The sequence below is a fragment of the Polypterus senegalus genome, chromosome 16, assembly GCF_016835505.1.
Source record: "Polypterus senegalus isolate Bchr_013 chromosome 16, ASM1683550v1, whole genome shotgun sequence".
NCBI classification, from domain to species: Eukaryota; Metazoa; Chordata; class Cladistia; order Polypteriformes; family Polypteridae; genus Polypterus; species Polypterus senegalus.
The window spans coordinates 76,282,249-76,299,742 of record NC_053169.1 but is presented as its reverse complement, the minus strand read 5'-3'; positions in this window follow the sequence as shown (position 1 = coordinate 76,299,742).

Sequence of the window (17,494 nt, the reverse complement as noted above, 5' to 3'; positions counted from 1 at the left end):
GCATTCAGAATTGCGCCTTCAATGCTGTCAACAATTTTGAAGGATCGAAAAAAAATAAAAGACAAAGTTAAAAATAGTGCATTGGGGCCAGAATGAAAAAAAAATTAGAAGTGTGTTTGAATTTCTCTAAAAAAAAAGATACATCTAACGTCTCATTTTCATTCTGTATTCATACATGTGTTTCTATAAAAAAAAAAAAAACACTTTATTTAATTGCTGACTTATAAAGAATCACATTTGTGAGGTCACAGCAAATGACTTCTATGATCATGTCCCCAGCAACTGTAATAAAAGACGCTATATTGCGCCCGACCCAACACAGATTCACCCAGAGGCACATATAACAATAAATAAGACTTTTATTTTTCTTCAGCTGGAGGGCACGTCTTCCCCATAATCCCTCCAGCCACAACACAGTCCCAAATAAAGCACTAAAGGCAACACAAAACACTTCTCCTCTGGCACCACCATTCCTCCTCCCAGGCAACCTCGTCCTCTTCCTCCCGATTCTGGCTGCTGAGTGGTGGATACTGGCCCTTCTTATAGCCCACCCAGAAGCACTCCAGGTGCTTGATCACCTGTTGCTTATTGCACTTCTGGGCGGGGCTGTAGAGGTGTCCACAAAGGCTCCGGGATCCATGCAGAACCCGTTGGCGGATCCCCACAGGGTTGTGGAGAACTCCATCTCCTATGAAGCCCTGCAGGAAACTGAGGCACCAATGTCACCCAGGGAGGCTGCCACCAAGCATCCCAGGGGAGGTACTGAGGAGCCCATGGCTGCTCCCCCAGAACATATGCAGTAGGGGTGTCCCGGCCAGGCATGGGACCCGGCCGCCTGTGTAAAAGAAAGCACAGACAGTATAAAGGGTTGGGGTTTTCCGGCCCCGTATATTGCGGACACTCCACAATAATCAAACAAAAAGGTCAAAGATATAAACAAAACAGTTCATATGCGCGACGCCGTTCAGAGGCGTCGGCGGCCATTTTATAGGGGAGGAGCCGGAAGTGGAGGAATGCTGGGAAGCAACCGTGAGAGAGGATGGGACTGCTGACGTCAAGGAAGATAGCGGAGGGAGGGCGGAAGTGGACGTACTGCAGGAAGGTTACAATGGCGGAGCGTCTTTTTTCCTGGAAGACAAAGGAGAAAGGTTAGTACCCCGCCACTCCCTACCGGCGAATGTCTTTCGAAGCGGTGCAAGGTCCGTCCGCGGCCTCCTACTCGCGCATACGTGACACCTGTTACACAATGTACTACTATGCATCTGCCATCAGACTTACAAAATAATGGCATCCACAAGGAAAAGAAAAGAAAAAAGAAAATGGTGCCATGGAACAGTGTGACTTTCAGCACTGTTCAAAATACATTACATTGAGTAGCAAATGTAACTAGTACATTTCCTTGGTGTTATAAGTGGCTTCTTTTCTTTAAATGTTCTCCAGCTTTCTGAAGCTTTTCCATGCAAAGAAAAGTTTCTGGGCTTTTTTTACTCGAAACAATTCAAATTTGGCATTAACAAAATGTTGTCATTTGAAAGTTTTATATTTTTTCATGCTTTTCTGCGATGCCATGATTATTTTGGTATAATATAGTCACTTCCTTCTTGAGGGGATGGTGTTCCAGGTACTGTGACAACACTTGTGTCTTCTATATCTACAATTGCCGATGTCATCAACGCAACAGTATTCAGGCTGTCAAACGAGATTTCTTTCAATCCAAAATCTAGATTCAGAGTGTTACCTGTGGTTATTTTTGTTTAAACTTCGTAGTTACTGAATCTCTGCATGTTTTGACGTACATTTATTTTCTGATCAGCATTAAGGATCAGTGAAAGGTGGGTTTGACTTTCTAGTTCTTCACCCTGGCATGTATTTTTTGATCTTGTCTCATTCACCTGGTTCTTTTACATAACATTTTCTGCTTCTCACAGAGAACAGAACACCTTGGTCTCCAAAACCCTATTGAAATATTTTTGGAGATCAAAGATTAGTTTTTAAAATTCAAAACAAACTCCAGATCTTTACACTGGACAGATCATTTGAGTGGATTAGGGTCCATCCATTTGTTTTTGTTCTAGAAGGCCCAACATGATGGCAGCACCTTTAATTAGTGCTACAAAGTATAAGGTACAGTAATTTCAAGGACCCGTAAATGCATGGACTACACATATTTGATTTTTACATGTTAATTGTCCCTTTTTTGTGTCCTGTTCCATTGAGGTTCGACAGGGTTAACTGTAGTTATTCCTTGCAATTTACAAGGGAGTTAGAGGGGCAGGACCCCACTAATATGAAAGTCCACAACTATGTTTTGGACTCATGATTATTATATATTCCAAGTTTATTAAACTAAATGAGATGCATAAAGTTGTGAGAAGCACAAGATCGAATGATCATTACCCAAGCAAATCACATGTGTGAAGTTGGCTGCTAAGACAAAGTGCATTAGCAGTTCTTTAGTAAACTGTAACTTTTCATAAATTTAACTTATTATAAAAAGATTGTGTGTATATTTATGGCAAAAATGATGAATACTACAGATACAAAAAAAATCCAGTAAAACACTAAGCACAAAAACATAAATAGTTAACGCTGTTGTGATGTTGTATATGCTCATGGGATTTCTCCAAGCAATTCCAGTGGACAACCCTTCCCTCCTCGTGAATAAGAATGCACATCACCTAGCTCATGGCACTGTGTATGTGAAGCAGGAAGACTTTGCCACCTAGCGTATCAGGGGGAGTTTACAGTCTTGGATGGCTGTCTCCTCTGATCCACCCATTTTATATTCCCATCCTGGAACAGAGATAGCATTCCATCCGGTTCAGGACCTCAACCAAGTGTCGCCTGCTATTACAATATTCATATTTTCATTTATCATTTTGTGGTTTTTTTTTTCCTGTATTCTGGTGTGAGATCAGTAGGGAAGTCATGGAGGCCACTTGTTTCTCCAGTTATTGCTGCTGCTGTAGGAGAGGCAGTGTACTGTATATTTGTAGCACTTGTGGTTTAGCTATTTGAACGTTGTCTTACGCCTGTGTGATTATACAGCTTTATCACAACTTATATTTGCATACACATCCACATGGATGCAGCTTAGAGTTGACAGATAAGCTAACATACTCCTCTTTGGGATACTGAAATAATATACTGTATGGAGGCAACTTACGTGAACATGGAGCGAATCAGAAAACTCATGCATGGAAATGAATCCTGAAATAATTATAATTCTTATATTTAAAATATAAACCCCTATTGAGAGGATAAAACTGCTTCATTATACAATTGACAGTAGAACTTTGTGTGCTGCTTACAGTGTCTGAATTCTAGGCACTTTGATTTTAGTCCTGGCTTTTCTTACCTGCATTTTTTCTGATTTACTCACTCAGATGAACTGAGGCATTTTTGTACAGGAAATATGACAAGTCAAATCAGAAGCAAGCTGATTCTTGCTTTTCACACACCTACATCCGTCTCATCGTCTGGACTCTGGAATGTGTCACATGATTAACAGAAGTGGGTATTGTTTATTGTTCAACTTCACTTATCCAGCATTTTATTACTCTTTGTGCTGAGGTATGTATTCTTATGCTAATTTTAAAAATGATGCTGTAAGACTGCAGTATTTCCCTGCCTCGGGCTATTTGCTCTACGCATTTGTAACCAACACAAATTATAAAAATTTCACCAGTGTTCCACAAAATCTTTATTTGGAAGGAAAAATATGTCTGAATTACATCAGGTAGCTTGAAAGGCTTTTCTTTTCATGTCCATGTGACTTTCACTTTTTGTCTAATCAAAGACAAAGAAAATGTTAGTAGAAGCAGCAGGCGGAGGGCTAAACTAGTTACAATGAACCTGTAAAAAGAGAGCAAGACAAAAAGGTCAGAGCCTTTAAAGGTGAACTAGTCATTTTTGTTGGACTCTCCACATGCATAAAAGCAAAGCCCTTGAACCATCGGATAGCGTTCTACATGCACACCTCGTATGGATATGGCCAGTAAAATGGCTTGGACTGAGAGGAGTGAGGGTCGTCTCACCTCATCCTAATAAGCTTTTAAAAGTCAACAACTTCAAGTGAGACAAGGAAGAGGAAAGAATGAAAATCAGAGGCTTAATGCTGTGCAGAAATGCAAGAGAAGGACCTCACTGACACACAATGGGTGTGCCGAATGCCGCCCCCAGCCAAACTGGGGTATCACACAAGTGTGTGTGGGGAACAGTTTAAAGGCTTATGTGGTGGTAATTCTCTGCCAAGACAGGAGATAGCGATGTATGATAACAATCTCTCTTTTCCCTCAGAAGAAAGCAAGATTGACACCATTCCCTCTCTGACATCACTTTCGGATTCCATCCACCTGGACCCACCTCTTCCTCCCAGAATGCCTGAAATTTGGAGGAGCAGTCATCTCAGACAGGCTACCTCAGACAACTCGTTTTTTGCGCTAAAACTTTTGTTTTTTCATTTTCTTGTTAAAATTATATGGGAATGGTTGCAAGGTGCTCCAAAACTTTGACTTTGTTTTCTTTATTTTCCATAGTGGAATCTTTTTGGGCCCACCTCTCCCAGAATCCACTACAGTAGTATGTCTTATAAAAGCTTTAATTTGAATAATAAATATATGAATAAATAATAAATAAGCAATGGAACACACATCACAGACTTAACTATAACTTTTAACTTTTATATATGTGTTTTATACAGTCAAAACTTGTAAAATGTAAATTTTATAATGAGTGAATAAAAGTTTGTTACATTCTTTCTTTGCTTGCATTATTATTTGTTCTATCTTGCCATCTGGAGAATAGAAAAAAAAAAGGAGACGTCCTCTAATAGGAGATGTGAAGCACCAGTAGCAGACAGTCCTGGGAGAAGAGGGATCTGCAGACCCAGCTGCGAATGCATTGCTGCTAGTTGTATCTTCTTCCAGACCAGGGGCCTCATGTATAAATGGTGCGTATGCCCGTTTCAACCCTCACATCACAATGTATAAAAACTGTGGACATAACTTGATGTAAAGCCACGCACATTTTCATGTTAGCTCAATCCCTGCCGTATGCAAGTTCTCTGCTCGGTTTTGCAAACTTCCCTTTCTTTTTTAGATCCACATCCCTGACTCAGCTTTATCAAATACACTGAAATTAACCGCATATCGTTTATTAGTTCAAGGCATCTAATTGTAATCAACCTGTAACCATATAATGATGCACAGAATGGCTATACTATTCCAAATAGTATAGCTGCTTTAGCGTTGTCACTGTCAGTGCGCCACTCAGAGTATTTAACACACTGTATCTGAGTGTGGAATCACAGCTGTACAGCAGCTGATCGAATTATCAGGATACAGCATCAAGCACACGCCACCTCAGCCATGCGCACAGTCTATTTGAATTGTTCCCATACGGCAAAAGCTTCAGCGCCTTTCCTGTAGGGACCTTGCGGTTCAGAAGCAGTTTCATCCCAAGAGCTCTAAACGCACTCAATCAGTCCATCAAGTGCTTCTTGTAGAACTGTTTGTACTTATAAGTACAATCACCTCACTGTAAACTTGCACCACAGTTGTAATGCTGCAACTGTATTAATTTTGTTAGAGTTAAACCTGAGGAAATGCCAGGTCAAAATTCCAGAGACCATCAGTTCCTGCTTTGTTCATACAAGCCTTATTCTGACAGTTTACCTGAGAATGCTTTACAGTCAGTCAGTCAGTCAGTCAGTCAGTCATTTTCCAACCCGCTATATCCAAACACAGGGTCACGGGGGTCTGCTAGAGCCAATCCCAGCCAGCACAGGGCACAAGGTAGAAACATATCCTGGGCTGAGCGCCAAATGTGAAAAAACCTAATGTGTTGGTGGTGGATATGAACTAACAGTCCTGTCTTTTACTGTGCAATATTTTCTATACAAAATATACACATTTCATTAATTTATACTTTGGGCTGTGCCTCCCTTAAACCCTAACCTAGAATAAGACGTTTCTCAAAAATGGAGAAATGGATAAAAAGGCACTCAGCTCTAAAACAGAAATTACTGTACTGCTCCCTGATTTTTTTACCCAGCTGAACGAGTTTACCACATTAACTTGTTGAAACCGTGGAAGGACAGGAACCTCTATCCCTACCTAATTCTTACTTGACTCAGAAAACCACCCTTTATTTCAGTACCAATTTGATGCACAAACAATGGCAGGAGATCAAACTGTCTGTCCTAAAAATAGCGAATGATTGATCTGGAAGAAATTCCCTGATTATGCAGAACATCATTACAGAATAACTCATTGGACAGAATGCTTTGCCCCACAAAATCTAGAGCTTATCTGAATGACATTGTCATTTATTCCGGCACCTGAGAGGAACAGGTATGGCAGGTTCACACTGTGCTCCTAACACTAAGTGAAGAATGACCTATGCATCATTCCAAAAAATATTTCTTTGGGTTGACAGATCCAAAACATTGGGTGGACAGGGGTACAGTTCATCCACAAAGTGCCAACTTTGATGCCACCATGAAGTGTCCCTATCCTAGAAACAAGAGGTAAGTCCAACCTTTCTTAGGTTTAGTGGGGTACTACCTCCGGTTGGTCTTTTTCTTTTACGAGAGAGTGGAGCCCTTGACTAACCTAACAAAGAAGAGGGCCCCTAATACTGTGACATAGGATGCTAATATGAAAGCCACTATTTCTAGAATTAAAATGGGGCTCTTCCATCAGTACCTTTATTGATAACTCATGATTTTTCTTTACCTTTTCTCTTGCAGACTGAAGCTTTAGACACAGGTCTTGGTGCCATGTGGAGTAAAAGCACCAATGGTGTTAAACACCCCATCATGTTCCTGAGCCGGAAACTACTGACAGTGGAAAGAGGGGCATTGGCTATTATATAGGCTATTAACCAGTTGAGTTACTACCTCCTGGGCTATGAATTCACTCTGGTGATAGACCATGCAGCCCTACAGTGGAGGGCACATCACAAGAGTTGAATACTTGCATTACCAGGTGGTTCTTGGATCTAAAACCTTTTCAGTTTAAAGTCCTTCATTGTCAAGGCTCTCTCCTATGTTTATGACCTCACAGTTCAGAATGCCCAACCCAAAGGTCTGGTCTGAGGGAGTGGGTCCTGTCATGCGCATACACATTGGGGACTGCTTAAAGGTTCCAGAGATAGTAATTGTTTATGAACACCTTCTCTCTTCCTCTTTCTTCTGATCAGAAGATTTCCAAAGACAGCTTTAACACCAATGACATCACTTCCAGTGCTTGTCCCGCCAAAAGTCCTTATTACCAGAAGTTCAGCCATCTTGAATCAATTGCTCTTGATATTCGAGTCTGTTTCTTTGCTTTTTAACTCATTTATAACCGGCTTTTTCTTTTCAATTATACAGAGTTTGCCTGCGGGTACCCTAGTTATTTATGATTGTGTTATTTTTTTTACAAAAGCTATATATGTATCCATCCATCCATCCATTATCCAACCCACTATATCCTAACTACAGGGTCACGGGGGTCTGCTGGAGCCAATCCCAGCCAACACATGGCGCAAGGCAGGAAACAAACCCCGGGCAAGGTGCCAGCCCACCACAGGCTATACTGTGTATGTGTATAGATATAAATAGATGAAAGAGATTAACAAGCATCACAAAACATACAACTACAAAAGCTTAGTTGAATCTTTTCTCCACCATAGGAAAATGCACATAACTTTATTATTAACTCTGGTCTTTCAATCAATGTGTTCAAGGTAAGTTCTTTAGCTGGTTCTCATGATTGCACTGTGGCGTTCATTTGCTCACAGCTAGCCTATACCACCCCCATCTACAGAGTTCTGTGTGTGCCTGAGTGCATGCATGGGTGAGATGCAGCTCTGCACTTTCTTACTGGGTTTAGGACAAGAACCCCATAACAGCCAGAACATATCCTTCACAAAGTTCTGTTACCTTTCAGTTATAGTGACACCAATGCCATAATACATTAGCTAGCTTTGTACTATCTATTCAATCACTATTAATAATTCTCAGAATCATACTAGTTATACTTACAGTATGGTTTGAGATAAGTGATGTTTTGTTCCTTTCCTTCTTTCTTTTGTTTCAATGGTAATGCAGTCTCTCTTCAGTTTCTCTTCAAGGTTTTTATATACACAATATCCTTGGTTGGTAGCAAAATTACATCTTGGTGATCAGTCAGTTGCTGTTTTCAGCAAGGTGAATGTCTGGCCTCTTTATATGGTCTTCCTCAGTTTTGCATTTGCTATCTGAGTAAGGTTTGAACTAATGGATCCCCTGTCCAACCTCTTTAATGGATAGTGTTTCATTTTTCCAGTCCAGTCCCAGTTACCCTTTTGGAGTACAAGGCCTTTGCTACAACCACATCCTAAGCACTAGGGTCTCTGCAGTACAGCAGAAGTTACAGCCAGGTCAAGCAGTGTGCTAAAAGATGGACGCACAAGGGCATTTAAAGGAAGGAATAGACATCTTACCATTGGTTTTCTGGGTGTGCATAAGCTCATCCTTTCATGTTGTTATTGGTGCAAAGTTCTTTCCTATCTTTTGAATGTAGGGAAGAAAAGCAGATAAACACTGTAGCATATTGTTTTTATGTAAAATATTAAACAATTCTGTTTAATTACACTATGTGAATTTTAGTAGCACAGACAATGCCTGATTGCAAATAGAAAATGACATTTGTACAATGAACAGTTTGACCTCCATGCACAAAATGTCAGCCAAGTTTGGGCATTTTAAGTCATTCAGAAAAAAACAATGATTGTATGCATTTGGAATTATTCAATATTTGGACTTGCTCCCACATTCAGCTTGCCATAAGGGCGTCACAGTAAGAAGAAATACAAAATGTCTCAAGTCCATTGCTCCAAAAATACTGAAATTGTTTGTATTATGGGAGAATAAACAGAAATTATGAAGTTTTTTGAAGTTTGCCACTCAGAATATGAAAGTGGGTGAGATAAGGAGAATGTCATCTGTATCGCCTGATAATACTTTTACTTCTAGAAATGCCACTTATTTATTATAAAAAACAGCCCCAGAAATGTTTATGAGAAGGAGACTAGTGAGGAAGGGAGGGAAGAAGAGAATATATAATGCAGAAAAAGACAGATTCAGTATTCAATTATATACATCTTTATATATGTAATTTACTTATCAGCAGATTGTGCACAACTCAATACAGTTTGTCAAAACACAGAATAGCAAACAATTATAAAAAATAACAACTGTGAAGAAATAATCAATTAGAGAAAACATTAAATTACAAAATGAGGTGCTGTAAAAGATGGGAGTATGCAGATTCTTTCTCCCTGTGTCTCTTCTGAATCATGATGTCAGTCTGACTGGCAATTCTGAATTTGCTTGTGTGTGTTTCTCCTCTGTGATGGAGTGGTGTTTCCCTCTGCCTGGCACCTGATGCTGCTCTAACTTCCTGTAACATTAACCAGGAACACGCTAGTCTTGCAAGGCCAGACGTGATTCTCAAACAAGAACACATGTCTGGGGAAAACCTGTTAAGAAGTGTGTAGTGTATAGTGGCGTCATCTATTCGGGAGCTCAGTAACACATTGTAACTGAAGCTTAATAATTGATTGGTGTGTTCTAATGAGCACTGTGATAGAAGAGACAGACAGACAGACATAAACAGTAGACCAGTGCAGCTACTAGTAAAAAATTTAGGGGTAACCGTTGACTGTAATCTGAATTTTAAATCGCATATTCATCAGACCACTAGGACAGCATTTTTTCATTTAAGAAACATAGCTAAAGTTAGACCTCTTATATCATTGAAAGATGCTGAGAAATTAATTCACGCTTTTGTTTTCAGTAGACTAGATTACTGTAACGCACTCCTCTCAGGACTACCCAAAAAAGACATAAATCATTTGCAACGAGTGCAGAATGCAGCTGCTAGAATCCTAACTGGGAAAAGAAAATCCGAACACATTTCTCCAGTTTTGATGTCACTACACTGGTTGCCTGTGTCATTCAGGATTGACTTTAAAATACTGCTTATGGTTTATAAAGCCTTAAATAATCTCGCTCCATCTTATATATCGGAATGCCTGACACGTTATATTCCAAATCGTAACCTTAGATCTTCAAATGAGTGTCTCCTTATAATTCCAAAAGCTAAACTTAAAAGAAGTGGTGAGGCGGCCTTCTGCTGCTATGCACCTAAAATCTGGAATAGCCTGCCGATAGGAATTCGCCAGGCAAATACAGTAGAGCAATTTAAAACACTGCTGAAAACACATTACTTTAACATGGCCTTTTTATAACTTCACTTTAACATAATCCTGATACTCTGTATGTTCAATTCTTCATAATAACTATTCATGGTGGCTCTAAAATCTGTACTGACCCCTACTCTCTCTTCTGTTTCTTTTTCCGGTTTCTTTGTGGTGGCGGCCTGCGCCACCACCACCTACTCAAAGCATCATGATGCTCCAACAATGATGGACTGAAAGCCAGAAGTCTACGTGACCATCATCATCAGGTCCTTCCATGAAAATATGATGATTTATGTTAGGTAGAATGCCCAGAGGGGACTGGGCGGTCTCTTGGTCTGGAACCCCTACAGATTTTATTTTTTCTCCAGCTTTTGGAGTTTTTTTTTGTTTTTTCTGTCCACACTGGCCATCGGACCTTACTCTTATTCTATGTTAATTAATGTTGACTTATGTTTATCTTTTATTGTGTCTTCTATTACTCTATTCATTTTGTAAAGCACTTTGAGCTACATTTTTTTTGTATGAATATGTGCTATATAAATAAATGTTGATTGATTGATTGATTGAATGTTTGTGTCATTTTAAATATTGCACCACTACAGTATATGACATAACAACAGCAAATAGAGTTTAGATAAGCATTGTGATCTATGGATGTACTGTGTGTTAAAACGCTGTGGATATTTTGTCATAGTATATCTACATTTCCAGTTAGGATTAGACTCTTTGGGTTCTCAAACAAAGTTAAACCTTATGAATGGAAAGTGAGTTATCCAGCACAAGTCTGGACAATGTAATAATTGTTCTTTAGGGAGCTGGTGACATCTGACCAAAAAACAAGCATACTCTACATACTGTAGTAAATACTGCTTGATCAATATCTACAGTGATTTAGTAAATATTTCCAGTTAAGGCCTCATTCACAGTTATACTTCATTAATGGCTGAATAATACTGCAAACTGCTTCCACATTCAAGAGAGAAACAGGCCAGCAGTTCTCACACTTTCGTATTTCGCGCCCCCTCCCCTTTTCTACCTGGAATAATTCTGCGCTCCCTGCACAATATAAGATAGATGAGAATAACCCCTGATACAACTAACAAAGGTATGGTACTCGTGCGGTGTCGCGGTATCCTATCATTTTTACTTCCATAAGATTTGCATGCGTTCGGCTAACTTCGATGAAATATTTGCAATTTATTTTTTTTTAAAGTGCTTTAATAACTATTAAAATGCCTTGTGTGGTTTTTGGTAGTAATTCTAATCCCAAAAACAAAGAATAAATTATTTATTCTTATTTAATTATTGACCCTCGTGACCCTGTAGTTTTTGGATAATGGATGGATGGAAACGATTAAATATTTTTTAATTTTTAAAAATCTCGTAAACGAGGACACAGATGAAGTCAATCTGCGTGAGACAAACGTATTTTCGTCCGACAAATATTATACCGCTGTTAGTTGTATCATGAAAATAACCCAATACGCAGTAAATTATTTATCTCAATTTGGCAATATTGGCTACGCTGCCAATGTGGTTCAGTCGCGCCACATTAGCACCTGGGACCTCATGTATAAACGGTGCGTACGCACAGAAATGTTGCGTAAGAACTTTTCCACGTTCAAATCGCGATGTATAAAACCTACACTTGGCGTAAAGCCACGCACTTTTCCACGGTACCTCATGCCTTGTCGTACGCAAGTTCTCCGCTCGGTTTTGCAAACTGGCGGCACCCAGCATCAAAGCAATGGTACTGTTCTTGTGTGATTACTCATTATTTTCATGACACGGCTTTATAAATACACAGAAACTAACCGCATATTGTTTATTAGTGTAATGCATCTGATTGTAATTAACTCGTAACAATATAATGGTCCAGGGAACAGCCATAGTATTCTAAATACCATAACTGCTTTAGCGTTGTTACTCTCACTGCTTCTTCTTCTTCTTCTTTCAGCTCCTCCCGTTAGGAGTTGCCACAGCGGATCATCTTTTTCCATATTACTCTCACTGCACGACTCGGAGTATTTATATCACTGTATCTGAGTGTGAATCACAGCAGCAGCTGATCGGAAAGAGAATTATCGCTATACAGCTTTAAGGACACGCTGTCTCAGCCACTGCAAAACGTTTTAAAGCCTTTCCTGTACAGACCTCGCGGTTCAGAAACAGTTTAATCCCAAGAACTTTAAATGCACTCAATCAATTGCTCCTTGTAGAACGGTTTGTACTTATAAGTACAATCACCCCACTGTAAACTTGCACTACAGTTATAATATCTCACAACCTGGGCCACTTTATAAAGCGCGTATTTACATATGATGACGATATCATTTTAAAGGTGAAATGCAGCAAAATATGTTTGTTAAATTATACACATAAAACTTTAACTTCATTTAAATAATCTATATTCTTCACTGGGAGTGTCGTGAAGGATAGAATAATTAAACATGTACTACGAAGATATTTCAATGTTCTTTAAACGTTTTGAAGAATCGGCGCTAAGCTTACAGATGGCTTAACTTCTATTACAGAGCTGATTGTGTGGCGATCGGTTACTTGGGGAAAGAAAAGCAAGGACTCTTGGGCGCACCAATATATATTGAATATAAAACAGAAAGAGAAAATAACAACACAGCTAAAAACGCAGCGACAAATTTCGACAAAAGATACATGATTGTCATGAGCACGAGGCTCATGAAACACATGTTTAATAATGTGCTTAAGCTCCTATCATCATGAAAATGACATCACGTATACATCTCAGTATTTTAGTTATTCAGAGAGCTGTAATATCACGAATGTAATGGACTCTGTGTCCAGTTGGAGGAAGAGAGTCGGTTTAAGAAGCAAGTAGTGATTCACACACATAGATCACATACGAGTAGAAGATCAAATACAAAACAAAGCATTTAACGTGCTACTTTAATTACGATGTAATTTTGAGAAACTGGTTAATTAAACGATTTTAAGATGAAGTTTATAATGTTCTACTAAATGACAAAATAAACTACGTGATTAAAGTGGAAAATTCGAGATTAAAGTTGACATTTCGTGCTTTTTCCCTACCGTGTGCCTTTTTTCTCTGTACCCTAATAAGCTTTCATATGACACTCAGACAGTGGGCTTACAACTCTTCTTTCCACGGCGACTTTGATATGTGACTTCTTTTTTATTTCCGGCACTGTGAGATTTTGTGAACATGAGATGTCAAGTTTCTCCAACACGCTATGTCACTCGATCAACTTTATTTTGTTGATTATACCACGGTTTATTTGAACAAATAGTATGTTTTTCCTTTGACTCCACTTGGTATTCGCTGAAATTCTTATATTTTCCCCGTGCTTTTCCCATTGTCTTTTCACAGAAGGCTGCGCTTAAGGGCGATTTATATTGATTTGCATATTCAAATAGGCGTAATTCTGGGAGGATTTGGGGCGTTACAAAATGCGCGCGCACGAGCGTTAGTTTTCATGCTGATCGGGATTTATGTAGCGGAAGAACGTGGAAGTTGGAGTACGCACAGATTCCTGCATCTGGATTTTTCTGTGCGTAAGCACATTTCGGCTTTTGTGCTTACGCCATGTTATAGTGCGAGTTCTACGCACGGCATTATACATGAGGCCCCTGATCTACTGTTACCCGAATTTTCGCGACAGATACCGATACGTCTAAAACTTTCTGCATTGAAAATGCGCGACTATAAAAGCAGCAGCAGCGGCGCCACTCATCAAAGAAACAAACTTCAAACAGAAAAGGAGCTCAGAGTGTCTCGATATCTCGAATGTCAAACCAAACCTGGGCAGGCTGTGTACTTTAAAGCAGGCACATATTAGTTATTAGATCTATACCTCAGAAATGTTTTATTTTAATTTTAGTTATAATGCATTCATTCTGATTATATGCTTGCAAATTTAAATTTGAAATAAAAATGTAAAAAATTAATTGTCTTGTTCATTTATTCGACACCCCCCTTGTACAGCTTCAGCACCCCCCAAGAGTGGTGCGCCCCACAGATTGAGAACCGCTGCTTTAGTCAACAGTGGTGCTCAGACATATGTCTACTTCATAAGTTTGATTCAGAGCTGTTGGTGGCTTTAACATGAAATTACAATCTGCTCCTATAAGTTCTCAAAGATCTAACTACGCCGTGTAGGTTTTACCATTAGAACAGTCACGGCTGCCTATACCTCAAAGGGATACTGCTGGGTGGGCATTGTTGATTACAATCCAGAAAAAATGAAGACACTATATTTTACTGCATCCTGAGCACCTGTAGTTGAGAATAGAATATATGTTAATAATTGCCCAGACACAGACAGGAAGACATGATGTTTCACCACACACACGTTTATTGAACACTATATATATATACAAGAAAGTGAGCACAACCCAGTGCCGCAGCACCAATCACCCTTTTAGTCCAGGTCTCAGTCCAATCCCTTTCTCTCTGGTCTGCCTCCACTCCTCTCCTCCAAAACTTGGTCCTTCTTCCACCCGACTCCAGCCATCAAATAGAGCAAGGCGGCCCCTTTTATGCAAGCCCGGATGGGCTCCAGGTGCTTCCCGGCACTCCTCCACAGACACTCCCCTGTGTGGCAGAAGTGCCGGCTGTGCACCTGGAAGCACTCCGGGTATCCCCAGTCTTCTTTCCTCCAGCACTTCCGGGTGTGGTGGAAGTGCTAAGGTCCAGGGCTCCGAAGGCAGCGGGGCGCCCCCTGGCGGCGACCACGGGCCCCTACAGGGTTGAGCTTCCAAGCTCCCTACCCGTGGTCCCTGAAGCAACCAGGGCATTTGACCCCACATGATCTGGGGAAGGCGCAAGCCCTCCTCCGGTCCTCCTGGACGTCCTGGCCAGGTCGCCTCCCCAGCCGTCTCTGACAATATAAATGTTCAGATTAGACCTTACCTGAAATTCCAAAGCATGAATTTACTGGCTAAGCCATTAACAGGCCAGTAATTGGAGTGGAGAGGGATAGAGGGCTTTGCATCTATATACTTGGAACCGGTTTTGCAAGGGTGCATTGTCATAACTTTGTGCAGAACATTCTATAAGCTTTCCCCCCCAGGATGGCCATAAACTGGCAATAATGTTAACCTCGAGAGGAAATGCAGTCATGTGGAAACAAGAACTGGTATGAAGTAAGAAGTCGACTGCTGATTCGTGGCTGATTAGGGTTGGTTGTGAAATTGGGAGGGGTGGCAATCTGCATCATGATGCCCTATTGATCCATGATGTGTGACAGGAACTGGTATAGGTTTGATCTCAATGCATCTCTCACTCTCTCTTTCTCTCTCTTTTTCCATCTTGAGAAGAGTAACTCTCTCTATTGGCCCTACACAAATGATGACCTAAGGAGACCTGATCAGAAATTAGCTGGCCAGAAAGAGTTGAGTGAAAGTACAAGTTTATACACACATCAGGTTGTATGATTTTCTAACACTCACATTGGTACTTTGTTTAATATTTTGGTATATTACCTGTAATGGATAATTAATAAAGTGTAGTCCTTTCTCCTGCCTTTTCTTTGACTCTGTGAAGTTGCCTGGGATTATAATATTAAAAGGGAAGAGGGGGACAGTACCCAATAGTGTGGTAATTTAGGATTTGAGACATTTTGTTATGGTCTAAAGAGGAGAATAGGGTCGGCCAAGGACCCTAACATGAAAAAACATCACCCTGGAAATTATTACACCCTGATTCAATGTGGGTGCTCTCCACACAGAACACCGACTATACTTGCATGCATACTTTTAGTAAATCTGGAGGATTCCACCAGGTGGCAGTGTGAGAAATCACCATGGTGAGAAAACAACATCCAGTTTCACTGTGTTGTGAGTTGAGGAAAGAAAGATGTTAAACATACAAATTCCTTGCATTCTGATGCTGTTTTGAAGGTGCAAAAAAAAAAAAAAGACACCGACATAGAAGATGGTATGTGAGACATTTAAATGTATCACGTCATTACAACAGGGAATATTCAATGCTTGTATTGTCTGTGCAAGAAATGGATGCAGAAAAGCACCATGAATATATCTGCATGTCAGCATTTAATTTTGATTATTTGCTTCACCACACTGAACCATTCATCAAACATCAGAGCACTCAGATTTATCCTGCGGGAGCTGCATTGCGACTTGCTGTCACATGTTGATCTATACTAATAAAAGGCAAAGCCCTCACTCACTCACTCACTAATTCTCCAACTTCCCGTGTAGATAGAAGGCTGAAATTTGGCAGGTTTATTCCTTACAGCTTACTTACAAAAGTTAAGCAGGTTTCATTTCGAAATTCTACACGTAATGGTCATAATGGTCGATAACGGTCAACAACATCCGCCATGTTGAACTTTCTTATTTACAGCCACATCTTCACGAAATTTGGTAGGCAGCTTCCCTGCGCTAACCAAAGCTGAAGTACATACTTATTTCGGTGGTATGACGCCACTGTCAGCCGCCATATTGAACTTTCCAACGTCACTAATTCTCCAACTTCCCGTGTAGGTAGAAGGCTGAAATTTGGCAGGCTCATTCCTTACAGCTTACTTACAACAGCTAAGCAGGTTTCATTTCGAAATTCTACGCATAACGGTCATAACGGTTGACAACGTTCGCCATGTTGAACTTTCTTATTTATGGCCCATCTTCATGAAATTTGATAGGTGGCTTCCCTGTGCTAACCAAAACCGATGTACGTACTTAATTCAGTGGTATGATGCCACTGTCGGCTGCCATATTGAACTTTTCAACGGTCTTTGTTACTTATGGGCCCATCTTCAAGAAATTTGGTACGCGGGTTCCCAATGCTAACTGAATCCTACTTACATACATATTGTCACGCACGCACGAGTAGAAGACCGCAGACGGATTTTAACACACCTGGGAAAACATTCACCAGCAGGGAATGGCGGGGTACTAACTTTCTCCCTGTGCTTTCTTACAGAAAAAAGGACGCTCCGCCACCATAAGTCAGCTTTGCCCGCACTACGTTTACTTCCGCCCTTCCTCCGCCATCTTGTCTTGACGTCATTGGTCCCATCACGGTTCCTTCCCAGCATTCCTCCACTTCCGGCTCTTCCCTCATAAAATGGCCGCCGACGCCATGCTTCAGAGTCTCACATTTGAACTGTTTAGTTTATGTTTGACCTGCTTTTCTTTTTTGCATTATTGTGGATCGTCTACAAAATACGGGGCCGGAAAACCCCAAACCTTTGTGCTGTCTCCTTTTGGAGTTATTACAATATATATGTCCATAGCCTGCAGC